Source organism: Sylvia atricapilla, chromosome 24 (assembly GCF_009819655.1).
Source record: "Sylvia atricapilla isolate bSylAtr1 chromosome 24, bSylAtr1.pri, whole genome shotgun sequence".
Classification (NCBI taxonomy): domain Eukaryota; kingdom Metazoa; phylum Chordata; class Aves; order Passeriformes; family Sylviidae; genus Sylvia; species Sylvia atricapilla.
In genome coordinates, this window is record NC_089163.1 from 138,315 (window position 1) to 160,836 (window position 22,522).

The window sequence follows — 22,522 nt, forward strand, 5'->3', positions numbered from 1 at the left end:
CCCAAGTGTCATCAAAGGCATTTCCCTCACCTTTTCAAGAACAGTGCTGAAGGTAGCAGTACCAAGCTTGCCTTACATCTGCCTCTTTCCTGAGTTGCTCTAAGGAATGTCACTTATGTGCTGCCTACCACCCAAGATGTCAGAGTGCTGCACTAAGTGAAGTAAGTTATTAAAAGAAAACTAAACCATCAGGTCCAGGGATTAATTAAGAGCCCTCAGCACACTGGAATGTCTCCATTTCCAGTTAGAAAAGAACGACAAGCATTCCTCTGCCACAGTCCCCTCCAAACAAACCAGGGAGGAGCACAGGACATGAAAGGATGGCCAAAACTGCAGGAGACACATGGTACCTCAAAGGGGAGTAGCTAAGAGCAGAGAGGGTGGGAGAACCCACATGTGACTACTCCTGGCAGAACCTCTTCCAGCAGCTCCTGCAGCCCAGGTCCAGCTGTCAAAGCAAATACCTTCCCAGGGGAGTTTTGCTGCCAGAACTGCAACCACCCAGGTGAACATAGGAGGTTTCACAAGACCTTCACATCAAGAGAAAATCACTTGGTCCTGCTTCTCTGCCTCACTGCTCCCTGGGCAGTATTACAACTGCTCGTAGGCTACTGCTGAGAGTCAGGCGTTGTCCAACACAGAAACACTTGGTTTTGTTGGTTTTAATGAGTTCCATGCTCAAAACACCCATGCAAGAGGCAGAGAGGGGCACACTAGAACACAAAACTGTCCAAATAATTTCCACTATCCTTTTGCTCTGCGTAGAATAACTTTAATATGTTACTAATTCCGAGAGCACTCCTGCCCACAACTCACAGTGAAGCCTGGGAAGCAATTCCTTCACTGATCCCCACTGGCATTCGTTCTGTCCTCTTGGGCAGATGACAGGGGAGCCTGTCCTAACCTTCCACAGCACTCTTCCTTTTCCCGTCCCAATTACCACAGGGACATAGATATTTAAAGCAGTCTGTTGTAAAGCAATTATGACACTGAGGACTAACGAGCCAGGGTGGATCAGCAGCTGTAGGTGAGATTCACAGATCTGCATTCAAATAACCTCATTGTTCAGTGATTGCTCACATTAGCGCTCACACTCCCTCCAAAATGGACCTTCCCTTCCATTCACAGCTCATTTCCAGCTCAAATCTCCATGAAATGGTGCGAGAGGAATCTCTTCCCTGTGAAGGCAGAGAATCCACTTGCTGAGGCTGTGCCTCCTCCTGCTCTGCTCTACAAGGTACAGGAGAGTCTTTAAGCGTTGCAATGGGGAAACCCTTCCTTATCAGAGTCAAACACTGGGAAACCGGAAGGAACCACAGCACAGTGCTAAGGGAACGAAATCAGGCAGAGAAAGAGAAACCAGACCTCGAGGGAAGGGTGGGAAGCATCAGGAATTTGACGCCTTCACCCGACCCGGCCCAGCAGCAAGACTGTGTCCAAGAGACCAGCCTCACCCTCACGATGGTGCCAGGCTGGAAAACCCATTTTAAATATCTAGAAAAGTTGAAATGAGGTTACACAGCCAGGGTGAAGCCAGCAAAGTCCTCATGAGAAGGTAAAGAGATTCCCAGCCGGCAGGTCCCGAAAGTAACCCTACGCTGAAGCAGGGCCTTGTTTAGCCCTTCTGGAAGTAGTAGTCCACGCTTTGGTAAAGTGACCCTGGGGCTGGGAGAGCCCCACAGAGCCCACGCTGACAGCTGGATACTGTGCTTAATGTTCCAACAGAGCCCTGGCTGAGGAAAAATCAGGAATAAAATATGTGCTGCAACTTCAGCACGTTGTCTGATGCCCCAGGGAGATGGCCTGGAACACCTGGGAGCCCAGAACCCTGGTCCAGGGACAGCATGATGCCCCAGCTGCTTTCCAGCCGGAGCCTCCTGCCATTTCAGATCTGCCTCAAACACTTCTGATCTCATTCTATCCAAACAAGCAGGTGAATTTGAGCTGTTTAAAACAGCAGATTTGTGTTAACCCAAATTGTTTAGACTGAAATAGGGAAACGTCACAAAATTGGCACAGCCTGAACACACAAGAAGGCAGGAAGCTCCAGCAGTGCCAAGCAGGTTGGGATGCAGTTCCCTATCGGTCTGCCTGGCCAGCTGGTCCTTCGACCCTCCCTTGCAGACATGCTTTTGCTCAAGTCTTCCAGTTAAATTTCAAGTAGTAAAAAGCTCTTTTTCCACTGCATCTTGTGGTGTTGAGTGACCTTAGTAATTTTTTTTTTCTTGAAAACAGAAACCATTTCAGTGGAAGGAGCTAGAGACCCACAGTTGTCTCTCACACCCTCATCAAGTGGCTGTAGTGATGTGTCATCTGTTCCCAAAGGTCCTGTCAGGCTTGGGGCTGAACGGAGCGACCCTTTCTCTTCCACCACTGCTCTCAGTGGGTCCAGTCAGGCACAGCCAGGATCCATGGGGTCAATTAAATAACCCACATATGCGCACACCATGGCCACACACACAGGACACCCAAGCAAGTATCTCCCACTGGCCCTTAGAATCTCACCTAGGAATGTCATTGGTTTAATGATCACACCACGGCTTGGGGAGGAAATCCACCATGTGGCAAGGATAGTTAATCCCCATCTCCAGGGGGTAAAGCTCCAAAATACCCTTTTTGCAGAGCCGAGCACTGCCAGCCTGGAAACAAGACACAACAGGAACTTCAGGACCAACAGAAATAACTAAAAAGCATTCCTTCCATTAAGGGTCATTTCTCCCGTGCAAGATACCTGCAGCAGTTACATGGAATGGAGGCACCTTTGATGCAGTAGGTCAAAGAATTAAATCCAACCTGGATCTAGTGCAAGGCATTCAAGAATTAATCCTGGTTGAGTTTTTATAAAAACTGTTTTAACTCAGGCCACACATCCTCAAAAGTCACTCTGGCCATGGAGAAATTTTACTTCTAAGCTAAAAATCACTCCCGATCCAAGTCTCAGATCACAACAAAGCAAGGCTGAAGGCTGTGAAGAAATCAAAGGATTGCATCTCAGATGACGACAGTTTGCAATATCCTGAATATACCTGGGAGAAAAACTACTGTTTTAGAATTCATGGGGAAAACGGCACAATCCTTTAAGGATGTGGGGTCAGTGGGCCCCAGGACAGGACTGCAGAATGGAGCTGCAAGGAAAAGGTTGAGAACAAGCTGCTTTTCTCCCCTAAACATTTCTGTAGACATCCAAAGGCTGGTGAAGCAGTCTAAGAGAAACCAGGTGTCACCCTCCCTGCACTATACCATGGGCTCTTAGCCCCAGTCCTTTTCTGAGATGTAAGATCTGGCAAATTCTACCTTCATTAAGAGACATTCTCATGAGGAAACATCTCTGTTTTGATGTGTAAATAGACTTGCACACTGTCTATATTGTAAGCTTGGGGCAGATTCCTTTCATCCACAAACCAGAGTTCACCCAGAACCTGATCCATCTCTTCTTGTAGGAGCTATTATGGGATTTCCACAAATTCCAGGAGTTTCTATTCACAAGGAGCTTGCTGGGCATTTCTGTCTTTGGGCAAATGAGGTACTTCAGTGCCACAGCAGCAGCTCTGCTTAATCACCTTTATTTCCTTCCCTAAGGAACACACCTCCCTGAAGTTCTGCCATCGAGCAAGCCCACAAGGTGCATCGGGAAGTTTTGCAGGGAATGTGGCTGCTCGTTACACACTTTAGGTACCTGGAACACAGCAGCCCCTATGGCTCCGGCAGGACCACTGCAGCCCAGAGCCAGTACCAAGGCACTGCCACAAGCCTCCTTCTGGCCACCACAATGTGGGTGCACAGGCTGGAGAGCAATGGAACTCACTCCTTTCCCACCCTGCTGTGTCCAGCAGAACAGTCAAGAATCTGAGAAGCTTCCAAGCAAACAGCAACAACTCAAAAAGCAAACACTCTTTGAGGGAAATGCTGTTAAAAGTATCAAAAGAACACTCTGAGTAAATGTTTCTAAGCTTCCCTAAAACAGCTTTAAAAACTTGGTGTGTGTTTTCCTGAATAGTCCATGGAAGACGTGAATCCTGACCTTAAAGGAGTAAAAGGTTGTGGTCACAAAACAGCCTCAAATAGTCCCAGTCCTTGGCTTCCCTGTGTTTTGTATGTTCCTAATCACCATAATCTTCACAGGACTCTCCTTAACAGCATCCTGCCACAGTTAATGCAAGAACCATCTCTTCAAGTCCCAGATTTAATCAGCAGGAACTGTGAGAGCTGTGCCACGAAAAAAGACTTCAGAGAGCAAATGAGCAGTTGAGGAAATACCAGGTCTGCTGGCCCCAGGCTCCAGAAAGCACAATATTACACCAAGCCCACTCCCCTGGAAATTACCACTGTTCTTGGTCCTTGATTAGAGAGAGAGCCCAAGACTGACCAGGTCATCTTCTAACAGTGAATAAATCCAAGCAGAAGATGCTGTTAACCTCCACAGTACAAAGATAACAAAGAAGTTTTACTTCTCCATTCCACTCTCTCTATCGCTTTATTTTTAGGAACTCTTTAACAAGACTAGCTGGAGTCATCTAGTGGTGGTGGTAGTGGGGAGAGAATCGCTGCCTTCATCTGAGCCCTAGAAATGCTTGATAGAGTGAAAGTTATAGAAGTGAAAAATAATGAAAATAATGGTCTGTATCTTGAGGATGCTCTTTGTCTGCCAATGTTAATTTCTTCTCTAAAAATTAGAAAATTCCACTTGACAGATGAGGGTGAACAACTGAGCCCAGCCAGCTAACAGCAAGTGGGAATCAGAGAAAAAAACAGGGGATGTGGAAAGTCTCCTCACAGCCTGGCCTTCCCAGTCCCAGTGCTGAAAACAGCACCCATGACAGACCTGGAGTAACACTGACCCCCACACAATGCTAAGGAAGTGCGGCTGCTCCTAGAGCTTAACACAGTTTTTGTTTTCTCCAGCCTGTTACTGACAGTGGAGAAGAAGACAAGCAGGGAGGCAAGCCCTTCTCCCCCCCAACTGCTATAGCTGCCCCAAAAGCTGGGTGCCATCAATCACAAGGCAGCCATTCTTGGGCTTTGGTCCAGGCTCACTCTCAGGGCTGACTCCCCCGCACAGGTGAACTTTCCCACTGTGCAAATGCTTTGCAAAGGTAGTATCCCTGAATCCGTGCCAGCCAAATGGTGTCCCTTAAAACAGCAGCTTGGAGCCTATCTGAAGATCAGAGACGGTGTTGCACAGTGATTACATGTGAAATAAGTAAGAGGAAGGAAGGAAATGGAGTTATTTCTCTTGTTCTCTCCCCAGCTGGGCGCAGGTTACACAAGTTCCACATTCCTACTCCTCCCAACTCCTCCGTTTCACCTGCAATGCTGCCTTGCTGCAGCCCCACACTCCCTTGTCTCCCCTGCCCTCCATTACTCACCAAAGCACCTGGATTTACCGGTCTCGAGAAGTGCGGCTGCCCCATGAGATCCCGTTCAGAGCAGCTCTCCGGGAAGAGGTGGGGGGGAAAAGAAAAACTCTGCGCTGAGAACACTTCAACCCTTTAAAATTATAAATCCACACTTAGATGAGGAAGAGCCTGGCAAGTGAAGAGACTCCCGACTCTCAGGCACGGCTCCTGTGTCCGATGGTCCAGCACAGGTCCTGCTCTCCCTGTCCCCCATGGCTGGGCACTTGATTCTCATAAATAGGTGTCCATGCCAGCTCCCTTCACGCAGGAATGCCTGTCATTCCAGAGCCGAGCTGGCTAGGGCCGAAGCTCAGGAAGGGGAGAGACAGCCAGCCACAATCCAGCCACTTAGCTGCACAATCCAAATTATCAACACCCCTCACTCCTTCCTCGCATCCAGTTTAGCAAGACGAGGAGAAAAGCTGGGAGCGAGGAGAAAGAGAGCAGAGTGTTTTTCTCAGGGATGTGCTTGGAGAATCTGTGCACAGCAATACACCCAGGGGCTTCACCTCCCAAAATGGGATTAAGGAATTTACAACCTACCTGTGCCAGCTAAACACAAACAAAGGCAGGCAGGGACGAGACAGCTGTTCTCTAAGTGCTGTGCGAGCTTCATTACCCTCAAGCAAAGGGAATTTCAAAGACAGCCTGAATTGATATGCATCTAGCCAAATATACAATAAAAATACAATTTCATGCAATTCCTGTCTCCACTAAAGTTACCAGGAAGTGTGTCTTCTCACGTAATTTAAATTTAACAATGGAAAAACTTAAATTTAACAGGGGAAGTAAAAGTTTAGTTTCTATTCATGGTCACAGCTTGATGTTAAGGTAGCAAACATCTCCCTTAGCCATCTACCTCACAATAAAAGATCTCCACAGTTTAAATATGTCCAATTGGATTCCTTAATTTATCATTAAAATCTGGGTTAGGACTTCTGTGAGCCTACAGCTCATCTTGCCTGTACACCCTACAAAAGAGGAGCAGGAAAATTTTTAAGCATCCAGAAGCTTAATCTTAGCTCAGAGAAAAAGGAAAGCAATTTTCAAAAGTAACAGGATTTTGCTGCAGCATAAAATGAAAAATCAGACCCCACATGACACATCTAAGTCGGTTTTTCCCCAGTGTAGGAGAAGTTTTAAACAACAGGATCGGCTGCAGCACTCTGTGGTCTCTGTCCTTGTCGGGCCAACAAGAGGAGGACTTTGGTATGACTGAATACTTACTCAGGTAGCAATCCCAATAGGAAAATCATCTTCTCTTCTGGGAAACGACCAGAATCCAAGACTGTTGATTTGGTTGGTGGCAGCTGGGAACAATCAATGCTGCACATTGCCCAGAGCAAATGTCATGGGACCGTACACCTCCAGCCCCATGGATGGTGGCATGCAGTGCTACAAAACATACCCCAAAACAGGGCAAGGGGTAGTTCTGAAATTCTTTAACACCTCACCTGAGCCACAAACACACCACAAAGACCTCGGTGCTCTTGGTTCCCCCACTAACATACTAAATGTACCATTGGGCAATTTGCAAATCCACTTCTCATACAAAGCAGAGCCATAGAAACACAGGAGGAAGGAGAACACTTGTGCACCTTCTCCACCTCTGTTGTGCTTGTCCTCCACTCCTGGTGCCAGGCACGTGACCCTCATCCCACAGACAGCTGGAGCAGGTGGAGGAGCAGGGCTGAGCAGAGCCAGGGAGGCGGACAGCAAATACCACCGTCCTCCCTCGAGCAGGGCACGTGGACATTCCTGGAAGTGTTGCTCTTCTCCAACTCCCACCATAGACATCCCCATGCTTGGGCTCTCACTGTGGGCAATGAACATCCCGAGTCTCAGGAATGCCCCATCTCATTAAAGATGATCTGCTTTGAAGCAAAAGAAGCACCATTCAAAAAGCCATTTATATTCGCTGCCATCTAGCAGAGACTCAAAAAGGTCAGAGATAAAAGCAGGAAGATTTCCCCAAGCCTGTAAATCAGCTTGGAAGGAGGTCTGGAAAAACATTCTTGCATTGGGAAATGCTACAGAACACTGCCTCTAGACCTGCCTGGCTCCTAAAGAATTCAAGTCACTGCCTTTTATAAGGAATTTACTGTGAATTCAAAGTGCATAAAGTTCTGCTGCAGAACAGATAACACACAGTAAATTGTTAAAGCACAGCAGCACAATCATATCCCTGACCCTTTATTTCTACATTAGTAAAACATGAAACATTGCCTTACATTTCAATAAAAATATTAAATAAACAAGTAAATCAACAGCTGCGGTCCAAGAGATGCACACAGTTACTCAGGCTCTGATGCTGCACAGGAACCCTCCAGGCTGTGAAATAAGTCCTTTACATTTCTGTATCCTTCATCAGGCCTCAAAGACCATCACAGAGAAAACAAGGTTTGGCAATGGTTGTACCAGAAGCACTAATACTTCCTCCTGAAAGTCAAGGCTGTAGTGCTCAAGAAGCAAAGATACAAATCTGTGTTTCAAACTGCAGCTGGCTCTGGACTTAAGCATCATTCAGGAGTACCAGCCACAACTCTCTCTTCTTTTGGGAGAAAGCACAACTCCACCAGAAAACAGCTGGCAAAGTGCACAACACAGCACAAGTCCAAAAGTAACACCAGCATCATTATTTTCAAGGGAACTTATGGCCAGAAAACCCCATCAATCCATCCTTCAGCTCCACCTCTGAAAGGAAAGGTGCAAATACTGTCCCAGAAAACAGAAAGCCAAAAAATTCTCCTGCCTCAACTGCAGCCTGAGCTCAGAGCATGACAGCAGCTCCTAAGACGCCCTCTGCTTTCAGAGGCTTTGTTTCAACACTGATGGGAAAAATACAGGACAAAGCAACCTGCCCTTGTCCCACTGGACATCCAGGACAAAGGAAAACCAACATTTTAAGTAAGGAATATAATAAATGGCAAATATCCCATAATAATGAGAAAGGCCATCTGACTTTGTTGCACAGCAACCAGAAGAAACCAGACCAACTGTTTTACTCCTCAGGGACAGGTGATGACTTTTTTAAGATGAAAAACTTGGAATAGCAATAAGCTTCCTAAAGGAGAGCAAAATGGGAAACAGCTGACTGTCCCTTCAGCATTTCCTTTTAAAATACAGTAACGAAGAAACACCGGTTACATGAAAATTTTATGTGATTTAAGGAGAGGCAAATGGCTGAAATAAAAAAAAGACAGGCAGTAAACACTCAAATATGGGGTACATGGCCTTCTTCTGAAGTTTCATGTCCTCTCCATCCAGCCCAGCATCCCATTAAACCCCTGGCATTTCCATGTTAATAGTCCATTTATATACATTGTAAAAGGAACTGTTCTGGATTTTTTCACTTTAAAATCTAATGAAAGCTGTAATGAGCCCAATACTAGGTCCTCTAATAAAGCCTGTGTTGTTCACATTTTGGTTCACACCGACGTGAAATGCTACATTCACCCGCGGTGACTCAGACATTTGTGTTCCATGATTCAGCCACAGGAACATTAAAAAGGACTCCGGCATTATCCCATCCCTGCTGATGGTGCTATTTAAAACTAGTGATACTGGGCGTTTTCCTTCAGAGCTCATCACCCAAGACTCAACAGCAGCTACAGAGCCTTTCAGGCTCTTTCACTGCAGGAGATGCACCCACTAAAATCCTCACACAGGACCACCTCACCAGGAGGCTGCTGGGGAGGAGAAAAAGTGGCAGCACCACGACTGGATGTGTTTCATTGAATCATGGAATTGTTTGGGTTGGAAGCGACCTTAAAATCTATCTCATTTCACCCCCTGCCACGGGCAGGGACACCTTCCACCATATCAGGGAATTCCAAGCCCCATCCACCTGACCTGGAATGTCTCCAGGACGCAGCCACAGCTTCTCTGGGAAATCCACTCCACTCCCTCATCACTCTCACGGGAAGAATTTCTCCCCAGTATCCCATGTAACCCTATTCTCTGTCAGTTTGAAGCCATTCCCCTTGTCCTGTCACTCCAGGCCCTTGTAAATGTCTGTCTCGACCTTTCCTGCAGGCTTCCTTCAGGTACTGAAAGGCAACAATTAGGTCACCCCAGAGCTTTCTCTCCTCCAGGCTGAATAACCCCAGCTCCCTCAGCCTTTCCCTCACCTGGAGAGGTGCTCCAGCCCTCTAATCAGCTTGGTTTCACCACAGGTTTTGTTTTCAGCTTTGGAAGAACAAGAAAATGAAAAAATCTTTTATGTACACATAACAGCTCTGGCTGCCTGGAGAGATGAACCTGGAGAGATGGGCTGTGCTCCGACACGGCGCGTGTAGAGCCATTAAGGAGGGCAGCAGAGCAGGGGAACGGGAAGCTGACGCCAGAGCCATGCCAAACAAACGAACACAACGTGACGCTCTTCCTTCTCCTCACATGGAATGAAAAGCCAGTGTGGAAAATGGGTTATTTATAAGGCAGCTGGCATCACATTGTTTGGGTCCTGCAGACTTTGATAGTTCAGATGAGACAAATGGGAGCTAACTGCTCCTACACCACGTGACTTCCTTCATGCTTCCTGTGACATTTCCAAGAGGGAAACTCCTATTTCCCAGAGCATTTCAGTCCCCATGTCGCCACCAGTTAGACAGCATGGTGCTCCACCTCAGCAGAGGGCAGCAGGTCCAGCCTGTCAGGACTTGATGCCACCACCCGTGTGCTGGCATCAGGAAGGTGAGAGCATGCCGTATCCCACAGCAGACGCCGACCACCGTGGAGCAGAGCTGAAGGAAGAGACTGCTGTGCCAAGGAGTTGACTGACAGCGCTTCCAGCCCCACCTTGGGAGGGTGAGGCCATGCTCCTGGAAAGCCCTGCAGTCCCAGCAGGTGGCTGGAACAAGGAATCGCTTCATTGTCACAGGGAGCGCGCTTTAAAAATGGTAAACTAAATTGGGCTTTGTGCCCAGAGGAGCTTAAGGCAAAATACCCCCAGCCTTGTTTTCCAGGGGAAATACAATTTCCATTGAAGCAAGTTTTAGCCAGTACTGGAAAAGTCTCACCATCAATGCCTCCTTACCACTCCCTGCAATTACAACACAGGTCAAGTATTTTCTTGTTTACTAGTGAAGGAATGCTGAAGAATGTCATCTCGACAAAATTAAAGATTCAGTCACATCTTGGCTAACTTGACTAACCCTAATTTGATCACTATGGTGATTCATGGCTTTGCCATCTCTAGGCAAGGGAAACTCCAAAGCTGATGAACAACTTTTTGGAGTACCTTGAAGCTGCATTAAAGAAGTCTGGTCAAGCCAAAGGATGCACACATACAGGACACATTCCAGCAAAGCATCAGGCATTAGCAAAGCATCAGTGTATTCCCAACAGGGAAGCATTAAGAGGCAGGATACCCATCTGCCACTTCCAGCTACATTATTAGGAACACATTAAGCAAAAACATGGAGAAGAAAATAACATTAATTATTGCATTGTTTAGAGAAGAAACAGGAATGGCATTAGTTTAACTCTTGTTTAACCCTCTCCTGCAGCAAAACTCAAGATACTTAGAGAAAAATGTATAAATTGACATCACCTGAGACTCCCCACATCCACATGGATGAAGAAATCAAAATATATTCCTCTCCTTCCAAAGCACTGCCCAGCATGAGCTTTTACAGCTGGCCCAACACACACACAGTGTTCTTCCCAAGTGAGTGGCTGCTGCACAGTCACATCCATCACAAACCACCTTACAGGACAAACCTAACTCGTAAGACTTTACAGCTTTGTGCAGACATTATCCAACATAAACACATCCTCCAGCAAAGTACATCTATGCCACTTATAAAGCCAATGGGACAAACTCTGTTAAGTATAACACTGGAAACTGTAAGCTAACAGCAAAACATCAGGAAACTGAAAGCTCTACATTCAGATTAAATTGCAATTAACCCTAAGACGTAGGACTATATTTAAGTCTAAGTTAGTCTTCAGTGTATTGGTCAAGGTCCACAGATTCACGATCCCAAATTTCTCTTCCTACCTCTAATCCTTCAATGTCAAACTTCAGATGCAAGCCTCTCTGCCCACACAGTAACTGAAAAGAAAGGCAGCAAGATTCCTCTGTAAAAGTTGTTTCCTCTTTTAAACATTCCACAGAAATCTCAATAAATGCATTTGCTCTTCATACCCAAAGCTGAAACTGCAGCAAAACCACCTTTGCTCTGTCAACCCAAAGGGCTTGCAGCAGCCCATCACACCAGTAATTCAAATTAGCCCTCAACACCTGCAGCTCTCCATCTGAAGTTACATTTTTTCCAAATTACTGCACAAGCCAGGCAGTGCCAGGGCATCCTACCACCCCGCACTCCCATGGCTCTGCTTGGGGAGACTTACAAAAGCACCTTGGTTTAGCTTTTGGGGAACACCCAATTTCCCCACCACACCTGCTCTGTTTTATTTATTGACTAGGTGAGGAGCTCCTGATTAAAATGCAAGGCAAGTCTGGCACACAACCTCAGCTTGTGATCATCTCCTGCAGGTATAGTTCAAGAGAAACCCAAATTCCCTGCCACAGTTCAGAAATTAAAAGAAGGGTAGATCAGTTTCACTTGGGGCACTTAAATTCAGCAAGGAAAATACTTTTTGTACCCTTGCAACTGAAAACTGTCATAAAATTTTAAATTTTAAACCACAGCCTTAGGTTTACACACAGTGAGAAGGTTTAAAAGCTTCCTTTCAATAGTAGTGTGTTTTTACAAGCCATTTCTGCCAGAGTAAATCTAACAGGTAATTACAGGTCTGACCTCCTTCTACTGCACAAATATGCCTTTGGAAACATTGTGGATAATATTTGCCCAATACAAGCAGACAACTCCAAGAGGACCATTCCAGTTTATCAACTCTGTGATTCATGTTGATACAAGCTTTATTCTCTATTTAAGGAACTAGATAACACTTCAGGAAGTGCATCTGCCCAAATTATGTTTCATAGATCTATCATGGGCCACTCTAAACAGTGGCATGGCCAGACCTTAGGTCACACCCAGACAAGAGCCATCAGCAAGACAGGGAGTCAGCTCCAACACTGACTCTTGCTCAACCACCACCAAGGTATCTCTGAGGAGCAGTGAGGCCGAAGATCCTTGAAACGTGATGAGTTTTTACTGCTTTTTATTGCTGCTAATGTGAATAAACCCTAGCAGTGCTAGGTTGTGCTGTGTAAAATCCCCTTCTTCCCCTTTGGAACTGGGAGAGAATTATGGAGGCCCAAAGGAGCTGAAACCAAAATGAGAGCACTCCTCCTGCCCTCTTAGGCTTATCCTGAAATCCCAATCCCAGATGCTCCTGTTTTCTGCCAGTACCAAGAGAGTTTAGGAAAACAAGGTGGTGGCAGCCACAGGCACCAAGAGCCATCCAGGAAGGAAGGAACAAAAATCAGACAGCATGATTGTTTCCCCAAATCCTACAGACCTTGGGTCCCCCACACCAAAACACTGTTTACTTAGCAACATTGACTCACATGAGTGCAGGGACAATACCATGGGAATTGTTTACAGTGTCAAGGTCGTTTCATATAATTAAAGGAAATTGTCAAGAGATGAGATAACACCAAGAGTTCTGAAGGTACAGCTAATCCTAACCTTGTAGGAAGCTATTTCTCCCTGAGTTGCTCCCCCTCTTACAGAAACAACCCTTCACACATTCCCAGATTCCTCATTTCACCGCATTCCCTTCATCCGTGTTCTGCAGAGCACTAGCAGCAGCCTTATTTAAGAAGCAAGCAGCACCACACCAAAACAAGTAGCTGAAGATCATTGCAAGGCTCAAATAATGCTCACCCTCTCCTCCCACTCAGCAAGTCTGGACATGGGGCTGCAGCCAGAGCACTGCCACAGGCACTGCTGCTGGCAGGATGCGGGCTTCAATGCACAGAATCACACAGGAGTTGGGGTTGGAAGTGATCTTCTGGAGGTCACCCAGTGACCAAGGCAGGTCACCCAAAGCAGGTTGATACAGGAACACATTCAGGTGGCCTTGGAATGGCTCCAGACAGAGAGACTCCAGGCCCTCTTTGGGCAGATGTTCCAGGGCTCTGCCACTCTCATGGAAAAAAGTTCTCCCTCATGTTGAGGTGGAACTTGTGTTTTAGTTTATGGCCATGGCTCCTTGTGTCCTGTCCCTGGGCATCACTCTCTCACACCCCTCAGAGATATTTCACAGACTCACAGAATGTTAAGGGTTGGAATGGACCTTAGAGATCATTTACTCCAATGCCCCTGCCCTGACATCTCCCACTGTCCCAGGTTGGTGGGATTGATGGAATCCCCTCTCAGCCTTCTCTTCTCTAGACTAACCAGGCCCAGTTCCCACAGTCTCTGCTCATCAGAGAAATGCTCCAGACCACTTATCTCTGTGGCCTCCATCAGACCCTCTCCAGTAGCTTCTTGTCTTTCTTACACTGCAAAGACCAAAATCAAACAATAAATTAAGGCAGGGCAGCAAGAGCTGCGAGCACAGCCACCACAGACCGTCAAGAGAGGCTTTGAAACAGCAGCTCAAACCCCCCCATTGGAACAGCCCAAAGCTCAGGAAGAATGAGCTCCTCAAATATTTACTCGCCCTCTCAGATGAATTCTGTAGAATTATATCACAGGACTATTTCAAGTATGTCAGTCTAACAAGCTTCCAGTCAGCTTAATGGGACCTGCAGTCCCATCTTCACTTGGATGCAGACAACCCACACACTGGCAGGACAGACAGGGAGGATTCACCCTTTTCCTGCCCAGGGCAGTCTTTGGGAGCCTCACATCTGAGTTAAACACCTTGAGATACAGGATGGGATCAAAGAATGATGTGGTGGAAGAGACTAGGCAGACAAAGAGCTCCACTCTTCATCCCATGGCTTCCATGAGGCACTTCCCAAAGCTCAAGAAGGGAATGCTGCTGATTAGAGAGAAAGATCTTACAGGTATCAGTAAAAACTCCCCACTGTGGCATCCACCAAAATCTACCTCCTCAAAATCCCGAACACGCCAGATTGAGCAGCACCAAAACTCAAGTTCAAGGGTTTTCAGCTTGCAAGAAGAATGAGCAAGATCTACAAGAAATTCAAAGAGAAGTCACTGAGAAAACCATTGGAAACATCTCAACTAATTTATCAAGGGTCTGTGCCTCCTCTATCAGACCATGTTTCAAGAATGAAAGGTGCCTCCAGTAAGAGTATTCTTCAAGAACAGTTATAGCAAGGATACCTTAGAGCAAGTGTGTGCTTCGTAAAGTTATGGTCTATAAACACAATATTAAACTGCTTTTCTGTGCCCTTTGGGTTTGAAATCAGGAACTTTTTCTTGTGCTAAATTGCCATCTCAAAAGCTCGTGGAAGGTGCTGACTCCTTTGCTGTGAGAATTATCCCCTGAGGTCCCTGGAATTACAGGCTAGTGTGATGCCATCTAAATCTGTCACCTTATCAACAGCAGGGCTGGCTGACCTCTGGGCACTCAAACTGGTCCAAAATTCTAGGTGGCCCTTGGCTATACCAGTCCCCACATCCTCTGGGTACCTTCTTCGAGACAGCCCAGACAGTTTGTTATTAGCAACCCTGAAGCCTGTTTCTGCAGTAAATGAGCTCCTTGGATCTTCCAAAACAATTTTCACCTTCCTCAAGGGAACAGAAAAGAATAAAAATAAAACCTCACCAAAATCTGCAGCTCTTAACAAGATCAGTCCTTAAAAAAGAAAAAAAAAAAAAAAAGAGAAAATCAAGCTTGAGAACAAAAAGCAGACTGATCTTTAATAACAGAACTTTCCTGTATTTATGGAAATTTTGGTTGGCACAAAAACATCATCTCATTTAGTGGGTGTTATAAGTATCACTTCTATACTCTGGTGATGCTGAAACCAAGAGGCCTGGTTCAGTGGTAAATGACCAGAGAAAAACATTTTCCATGACTTGAAAGCCAAATTCTAATTCTCACTGGGGGGTAGGGCTTCACCTCTCCACTGAGTCCCCTGTGTTGTGTGCTGCTGCAACCACTGTTGCAGCTTGACCTGGCAGTGACAACACCAACACCAGCTCATTCACACCCTGCATGGAAGTCAAACCAGTAGAGCCTGGAGGTCTGTGCCCAAGAGGAAAACAACCCCATCTGTAATGATGACAGCCAGTGACTGAACATGCACTATGGCTCTTCTGTCCTCCTAACAGGACCACTTTGGTTTCTGGGTTTTCCTGACAACGGTACCTTGCAATTTATCCAACTGCTGAAAACCAAGCTCAAGATAATCCTTTTTTAGCACCCCACCAGTTACTTGTGTTTAGAACAATCACCACAGGCTATCATGGATGCAAAATGTGACTCTCAAACCAGAACTAATTATTCTCTGCAGAATAGTCTCCATCACAGAATGGCATCATCTCACTCAATGGCAGATCCTTGATGCTAGGAAGGTGTGACTCAGCAAAGTCCCCTTTTAAACTTGTCCTTGTTCTTCAGTTCTTTCTCTAAACACCTATTTATGGATGGGCTTAAAAGATCCTTCCTGTGGAGGAGTGAATGGCTTCAGGAGGCAATAGGGCTCATTGTCAAACTCATTTAAAAAAAATAACCCAGCAGTGCTGCAACACACTGCCCCAGATACTACCTCCCAACATTACTCTAGAAGTCTGATCAATTCTTTATCCTGAAAAGGAACTTAAGAAAATGCCCTGAACAGGGCAAGGGTGCCCGTTTGACTCACATAATCCCATTAGAGTTACCCAGAGCACTCAGTTTGCTCAGTATCTGAGAGATAACTTCACGGATTAACTTCACGTTTGACATCATTTCGGCCTAATAATTGCAGAATCACTCCTACAGCCCTAATGTCATTGATTCAGCAGGGGATTCCCACCACCCCCCCACAAGTCCCAGCCTTGAAAGCCCCTTCATTAGCCTCAGCATCTTAAGTTAATTACTTGGAGAGATTTTCATTTCCTCTCCCAAAACAAAATGTAACTTAACCCGTGTAACCTACAATACTTGGGCAGAAACAAACTCCTGCTTTCCCTGCAGGAAGGGACGCTGTTTACTTTCCTAACCACCACTTTAGTTTCCAAGATTTAATGTTAAGATCAAAGAGCTGGAGGGGTGGACGGCAGGTTTTTCATAATTTTGGTTGAATTTCAACAAAAAACATAACAAAGTCCAGTTACAGTAATCTCAAAGATCAAGGTTCAGCAGCAGATCCCCGCCTAACTCTGCCTTCCTGGGGAGGGGGGTTGATCTGCTCTCTAAGAGCAGAGCTACAGCCAGGCTGGATCACCGCAGAGCCTCCAGGAGTGATTTTCCTTGCCAAACCATGACTTGCTGCTCACCTCGCCTTGGAAACGAGTCCCTTGGTGCAGCGAGGCTGGGGAAGGAAAGGGAAAGCACACAAAGCAAACAGAACACAGAGCTGCTTCAGACTGCGCAGGGGAAGAGAGCACAGGAACCGGGACATGTTTTATAGGGGATTTTTCCTGGAATGCAGAACACTATCAAATTCTACCTTTCAAGTGCAGCAGGAGGCTGTGCTATACCAGTTAGGCCAGTGTTGTTATGCTGGCACTAAGCGCAACATGGTGCCAAATCAGACTCCACTGCACTGCCTATGAAAGCCAATGTACACAGCCACTGCATGACTGCACCGTCTTGGTTTTTTGTCTCTTTTACCATCCCACCACCTCCAAAACAAAACACAAAAAACAAACAAACAAACAAACAAACACCCCAAACACCCCCCCCCCAAAAAAAAAAAAACACACCCCCAAAAAAGGGGAGGGGGGAAGTCTCCTAAAACAATGCAATTCATAAAACTCTAGAATTAAACTCTTCTTGTTCCACTCCTTTCCCAAGGTGCACTAGACCAGGTTGCTCCAAGTCCTGTTCAACCTGGCCCTGGACACTCGCAGGGCATAGGGCAGCCACAGCTCCTCCGGGCACGCCGTGCCAGGCCTCTGCACGCCCGCAGGGCAGGATTCCTCCCCACCACGCCACCGATCCCTGCCCTCGGCAGCGGGCAGGATCAGCGCGTCGCGTCCCTCCGGCCCCTCGCACCGGGCCCCGCGCGCCCTCTGCGGCCCCAGCGCAGCGCTGCGGCCCCGCGCCCCGGCCCCGCCCCCACCGCCCCGGCCCCGCCCCTTCGGCCCCGCCCCTTCGGCCCCGCCCCTTCGGCCCCGCCCCTTCGGCCCCGCCCCTTCGGCCCCGCCCCTTCGGCCCCGCCCCTTCGGCCCCGCCCCTTCGGCCCCGCCCCTTCGGCCCCGCCCCTTCGGCCCCGCCCCTTCGGCCCCGCCCCTTCGGCCCCGCCCCTTCGGCCCCGCCCCTTCGGCCCGCCCCTTCGGCCCCGCCCCTTCGGCCCCGCCCCTTCGGCCCCGCCCCTTCGGCCCCGCCCCTTCGGCCCCGCCCCTTCGGCCCCCGCCCCTTCGGCCCCCGCCCCTTCGGCCCCCGCCCCTTCGGCCCCCGCCCCTTCGGCCCCCGCCCCTTCGGCCCCCGGCCCCGCCCACGGAGGGGCAGGAGCGCCACCCCAGACGGGCAAAGCGCTGGGGAACGCTCTGGAGCGCCAGGAGAGGCTCGGGGAGCCTGGAGAAAAGGGGGGACCCTCTCGCTCGCTCCAGCTTCCTGACAGGAGGGTGCAGCCAGGTGGGGGTCGGGCTGTGCTCACAAGAAACGGGAGGACACAGCGTCAAGTTTTGCCAGAGAAGGTTTAGAATGGCTTTGGGAAAAATTCTTCATCAAAGGCTTCCCAGTCCCTGGCACAGGCTGCCCAGGGCAGTGGTAGGGCCCCCATCCCCACAGAGATTTAAAAGCCGTGTGGCTGTGGCACTTAAGGACAAGGGTCAGTAGCGGCCTTGGCAGTGCTGGGGGAATGACTGGACTTGAGGATCATGCCAGGCTTTTCCAACCTGAACGATTCTGTGATTGTATAGTAACGAAATTACACAGCTGAGTTACACCAATGTACAAAGCTCTGCCTTACACAGCCTTAAGACTAGCTCTAATAGACACCATGATCCACGGCAGAGCCTGCATCTGCAAAGCTCAGCTCAGAACCTGCACAGCCTGAACAGATCTCTCCACATGAAATTTAGCAACTCCTATGAATGTTATTCTTCATGTGCCAGGGAATACAAATTTATCATGATCCAGACAGTAAATCCTTTTGAAGTCTTAAAATCTCTGCCTCACAAAACGCGACAAACCCAGGCTGGGTTGAAGAGCCGTGTTCTCCCAAAGCAAGTCACAGTTATCCACCCATTCCACGTAGCTGGATGGCCCCAACCTGTAAAAAAGCCACCTCGTTTCTCTGGTTTCTTGTTTGTTCCAGGAGAAACAAAAAGACACCTTCAGCAACCAGATCCAGGGCCACTTTCCAAGACAAAGGAGAACCAAGCAGATAAAGTGGTGATGTCAGCAGTGACAACATCCAGTTCACACTGGGACTGCACCTCAGGACCAGCCTGAGGGCCTGGGCCTGGCTTTGTCCAGCCAACAGCTCAGCTAACACTATTTACGGCTCATAAAGGCAGCCAGATAATGAGAACATTCAGTATTTTGTTTTTGAAAGGCCAGGTTTGCCACTCAGCCTGGACACACTGCTCCTGTGTGAAGAAACAGTAATAACAAAAATCACCTTAATAGTAAACCTGCTTGTCTCTGGTTTCAGGCAGGCTCCTCTTCTACTCCCAGCCCAAATAAAATCAGCTACTAAAATCCCTAGACAGAATTTACAGGCAGTATTCCAGGAGCAAGGTGAATTTAAGGTCTAACAAACTAAAAAAGAAAACTAGAAACTCTGGAAGCCTACTGCCCTGCTCCATGCCCTACTTACTGAGCCACAGGAATTCCACACTCACTGTTTCACAGCAGGTCACCCTGAATTACCCAGAGGATTGACTGCATGTCCTACAAGGTCTTATCTTTTCACACAAGGAATAAGATTGTTCAATTCTGTCACAAGCACTTCAGCAAAAGACATTTCTCACTCAACATCAACCTTTGCCATATCTTGCTACAACCAGCCTGGAGGCCAAAGCATCTCCATCGCAGCACATCCACAGCTGAGCCAGAAAACCACAAAACCAGCAGAATTAATCTCTGCTTTCCCCCAGTCAGAGATACAGGTACAAACTACAAGACCACTTAGCACAACAGCTTCAAAGTCACTCAAAATGAGGTGTTGTGGAATTATAAGGTCTCTGGCAGGTCAACATTTGGCTTGTAGCTCAGGAGGAAAAGGCCCCAAGAGTCCAGACACCTCCTCAAGTTGTTCAGGGTGGAATTATTGGGTATTAATTTTAAGAAATGCCACGCTAACTAGGTGGATTGGGTCAGCTGAACCTGCAAATATAGCAGGCAGAAAAACAGCAGGACACGCCATCAAGTGTCCCAAGCACCCTGACAGCACTCAGTACATTAATTACACTAAGAACTACAACAAATTTAAGAACAAAGGCTGTCAGGATAATGTCCCAAGGTATTTTGCTAACCCCTCAAGCACATCGACATATTTACAGGTAAGTAAGGAAATGCTCTATGCTGCACTTTGTTTAAAAGTCAAATGCTTTCCAGAGATCAGTTCCAACCTCCGGTAACCTGCCTAAGGAACAGCAGGAATTTGCCTTTCTACCTGCTTGCAAGTTAGCACACATCAACTATAATTAAGGATTTGATCTCAGGCACTCTTTGCTTCTTCTGCTGTATCACAAAGAGCTGTGTTACTGCTGGACACACAGCATGCAGTATCGGAGTGGAATCACAGCTTCTGTGTGTTCCTGGAAGTAAACCCCATTCTTTTTTTCTGGAACAGACATTATGAAGAGATTCCCATTGGCTACTAAGCAGTGACTGTTCTTCTCCAGCAGACATGAGTTTGTGACAGCAAAACTCTCAACCCTGCAATGCTCTGACTGCACATCAAACCCAGCACACACTGCTGGCACTGACTGCCACCTCCACCAGCCTGGCTTAAACTGAGACCTTGGAGCCCCTTCCTGTGCCTAAAGGGGCTCCAGGAGAGCTGGAGAGGGACTGGGGACAAGAGCCTGGAGTACCAGGACAAGGGGAAATGGCTTCCTGCTGCCAGAAGGGAGGGACAGACGGGATATTGGGAAGAAATCCTTCCCTGTGAGGGTGGTGAGCCCTGGCACTGGTTGCTCAGAGAAGCTGTGGCTGCCCCATCCCTGCAAGTGTTCAAGGCCAGGTTTGATGGGCCACAAAGAAATCTGGTCTAATGGAAGGTGTGTGCCCATTGCCCTCCCAACCCAAACCATTCAATGATTCTATAATGGTTCCAATAATGGTTTAGAATCTCTCAGCATCTGAAGGTACAGCTCTGATTTTGGGGGATAAAGATGGGAATCAAGCAGTCAGCCATGCATGCTGCTGGGACAAAGCATCAGAGCTGGTGGGATAAGAACCAAGTATTCACATTTTCAGGCCTTTCCTCTACTCAGACTGTATTTGGAGTCCAAGTCTCCAGAAGCAGCAGATTCATATCACACTGGTTTCTTTCTGAGGCATGTAACTCACAAGTCAGTTTAGATGCTAAAACAAATTACTTCTTTGTTTGCACAAAGGTGAAGGACTTGAAGAGTATTTCCAATTTTTAGGAGGAAAAGAACTGGGAAAAAAGTAGCACAGCAGGAGCTAGAGAGGATGAAAGTCAAAGGGGTGAAAGTCAGCACGGAACAAAGCAGTAGCTGTAGAAGGACCTTAAAGCATCCATAAGCTCAGTATTTCAGGAGATTTCTAAAAAACCAGCTTCGGGTAACAGCCTGTGCGTGCAAAAACTACTTCACTAACTTCCTCAAATGTTTCACAGTTGTCCCACATAAATTTAGACTTTTAGGGACTTAAAGGTTCATATCTGAATACCTGCAGAGGAAGTGTGTAAGCATAGGCAGAAACTGGCAACAGAGTGTGAAGTACAGGAGGTCAAAGGACCCAACAGCAAACACTTTGAATGAAAAGGCATTCTGTGCTCCCTCTGAACTTGTTCATTAATGATTGCTCATTACTGGGCAAGCAAACTGCAGGTCTGTTCCCACCTCAGGTCCATCCAACATGGCAGCAGAGCTTTCAAGGAACCATGGGCATAAGGTAAAACCTGCCCTGCCAAGCACAAAGATTCCACTTCAATATTTTGCTTTTTACACTTCTGTAGGTGTGACCTTGAGAAGGTTTGGCCTGGAATCATGTGTATATTTAGATTTCATTTATTCCCCTCCCTAATCTACATCCTCCCACCAGCACCACTGGCTTCTTGAGGGCAGCACTGTCCTTCCAGCAGGGACCACGTGGGGCTGATGCCACTGGAACCACCTTCATCTCCTCACAGAACAGTGCAGATTCCCCCACTTCAGAACCTCCTCGTCACTGCAACCTCAGCAGTCCGTACATTCCTAAAGCAAATGCCAGTGACACAGGCACAGTCTACAGGGAAGGTATTCAGTTTTCAGCCCAGCATTAGTAACAAAGACATGTGAGGCTGCCCTGGCTACGACACTCCTCCCCTCAAATTTACTGCAGGGAACTGATGTAAAATCATAGAATCCCAGAACAGTTTGGATTGGAAGGGACCTGCAAGCTCATCTAATTCCACCCTATGCCATGGGAAGGGACATCTTCCACTAGACCAGGTTGCTCCAAGGCCCACCCAAACTGGCCTGAAATTCTACAGGGATGGGGCAGCCATAGCTTTTCTGGGAATCCATTCCAGTCTGCCACCACCCTCATAGGGAAGAACTTCTTCCTAATACCCAACACAAACCCACTGTCCTTCAGTTTAAGGCCACATGTGACAACTTAAACTACAGTCACTTACTCAGGGCCATGTCCCACAGTTTGCTAGAAGCTTCTGTGTATTCTTCTCTATACTTAACTCAAGGCAGGGTTGTGAGCAAATTTTAAGCTGCATACCTGTTCTAGAATACCATGCATGGACAGCTCTGAAACTTCACTGCAGCTGCCTGGAGACCTGGCTTCCACTCGTCCTCAGAGATGAGCATGAATTAAAATCTGAAGACAACAGCAAATTTCATTTTTAATTAGCCAGGGCAGTCAGCCAAGGAAGGCTCCCCCACCCTCCCATGGCTAGTGAAGCCTGACAGCTCAAAAGGATTTACGCTTCCCTGTGCATTCCCAGTGGC

The 22,522-nt window shown here is 47.4% G+C and overlaps 2 protein-coding genes across 2 annotated transcripts in view; one reads left to right on the top strand and one right to left on the bottom strand.

Moving 5' to 3' along the window:
* Positions 1–22,522, top strand: part of ASAP3 (ArfGAP with SH3 domain, ankyrin repeat and PH domain 3) — a 191,185-nt gene that overhangs the window by 83,913 nt on the left and 84,750 nt on the right. The gene's annotated exons all lie outside the window — the stretch shown is intronic.
* Positions 1–22,522, bottom strand: part of PHACTR4 (phosphatase and actin regulator 4) — a 42,556-nt gene that overhangs the window by 17,942 nt on the left and 2,092 nt on the right.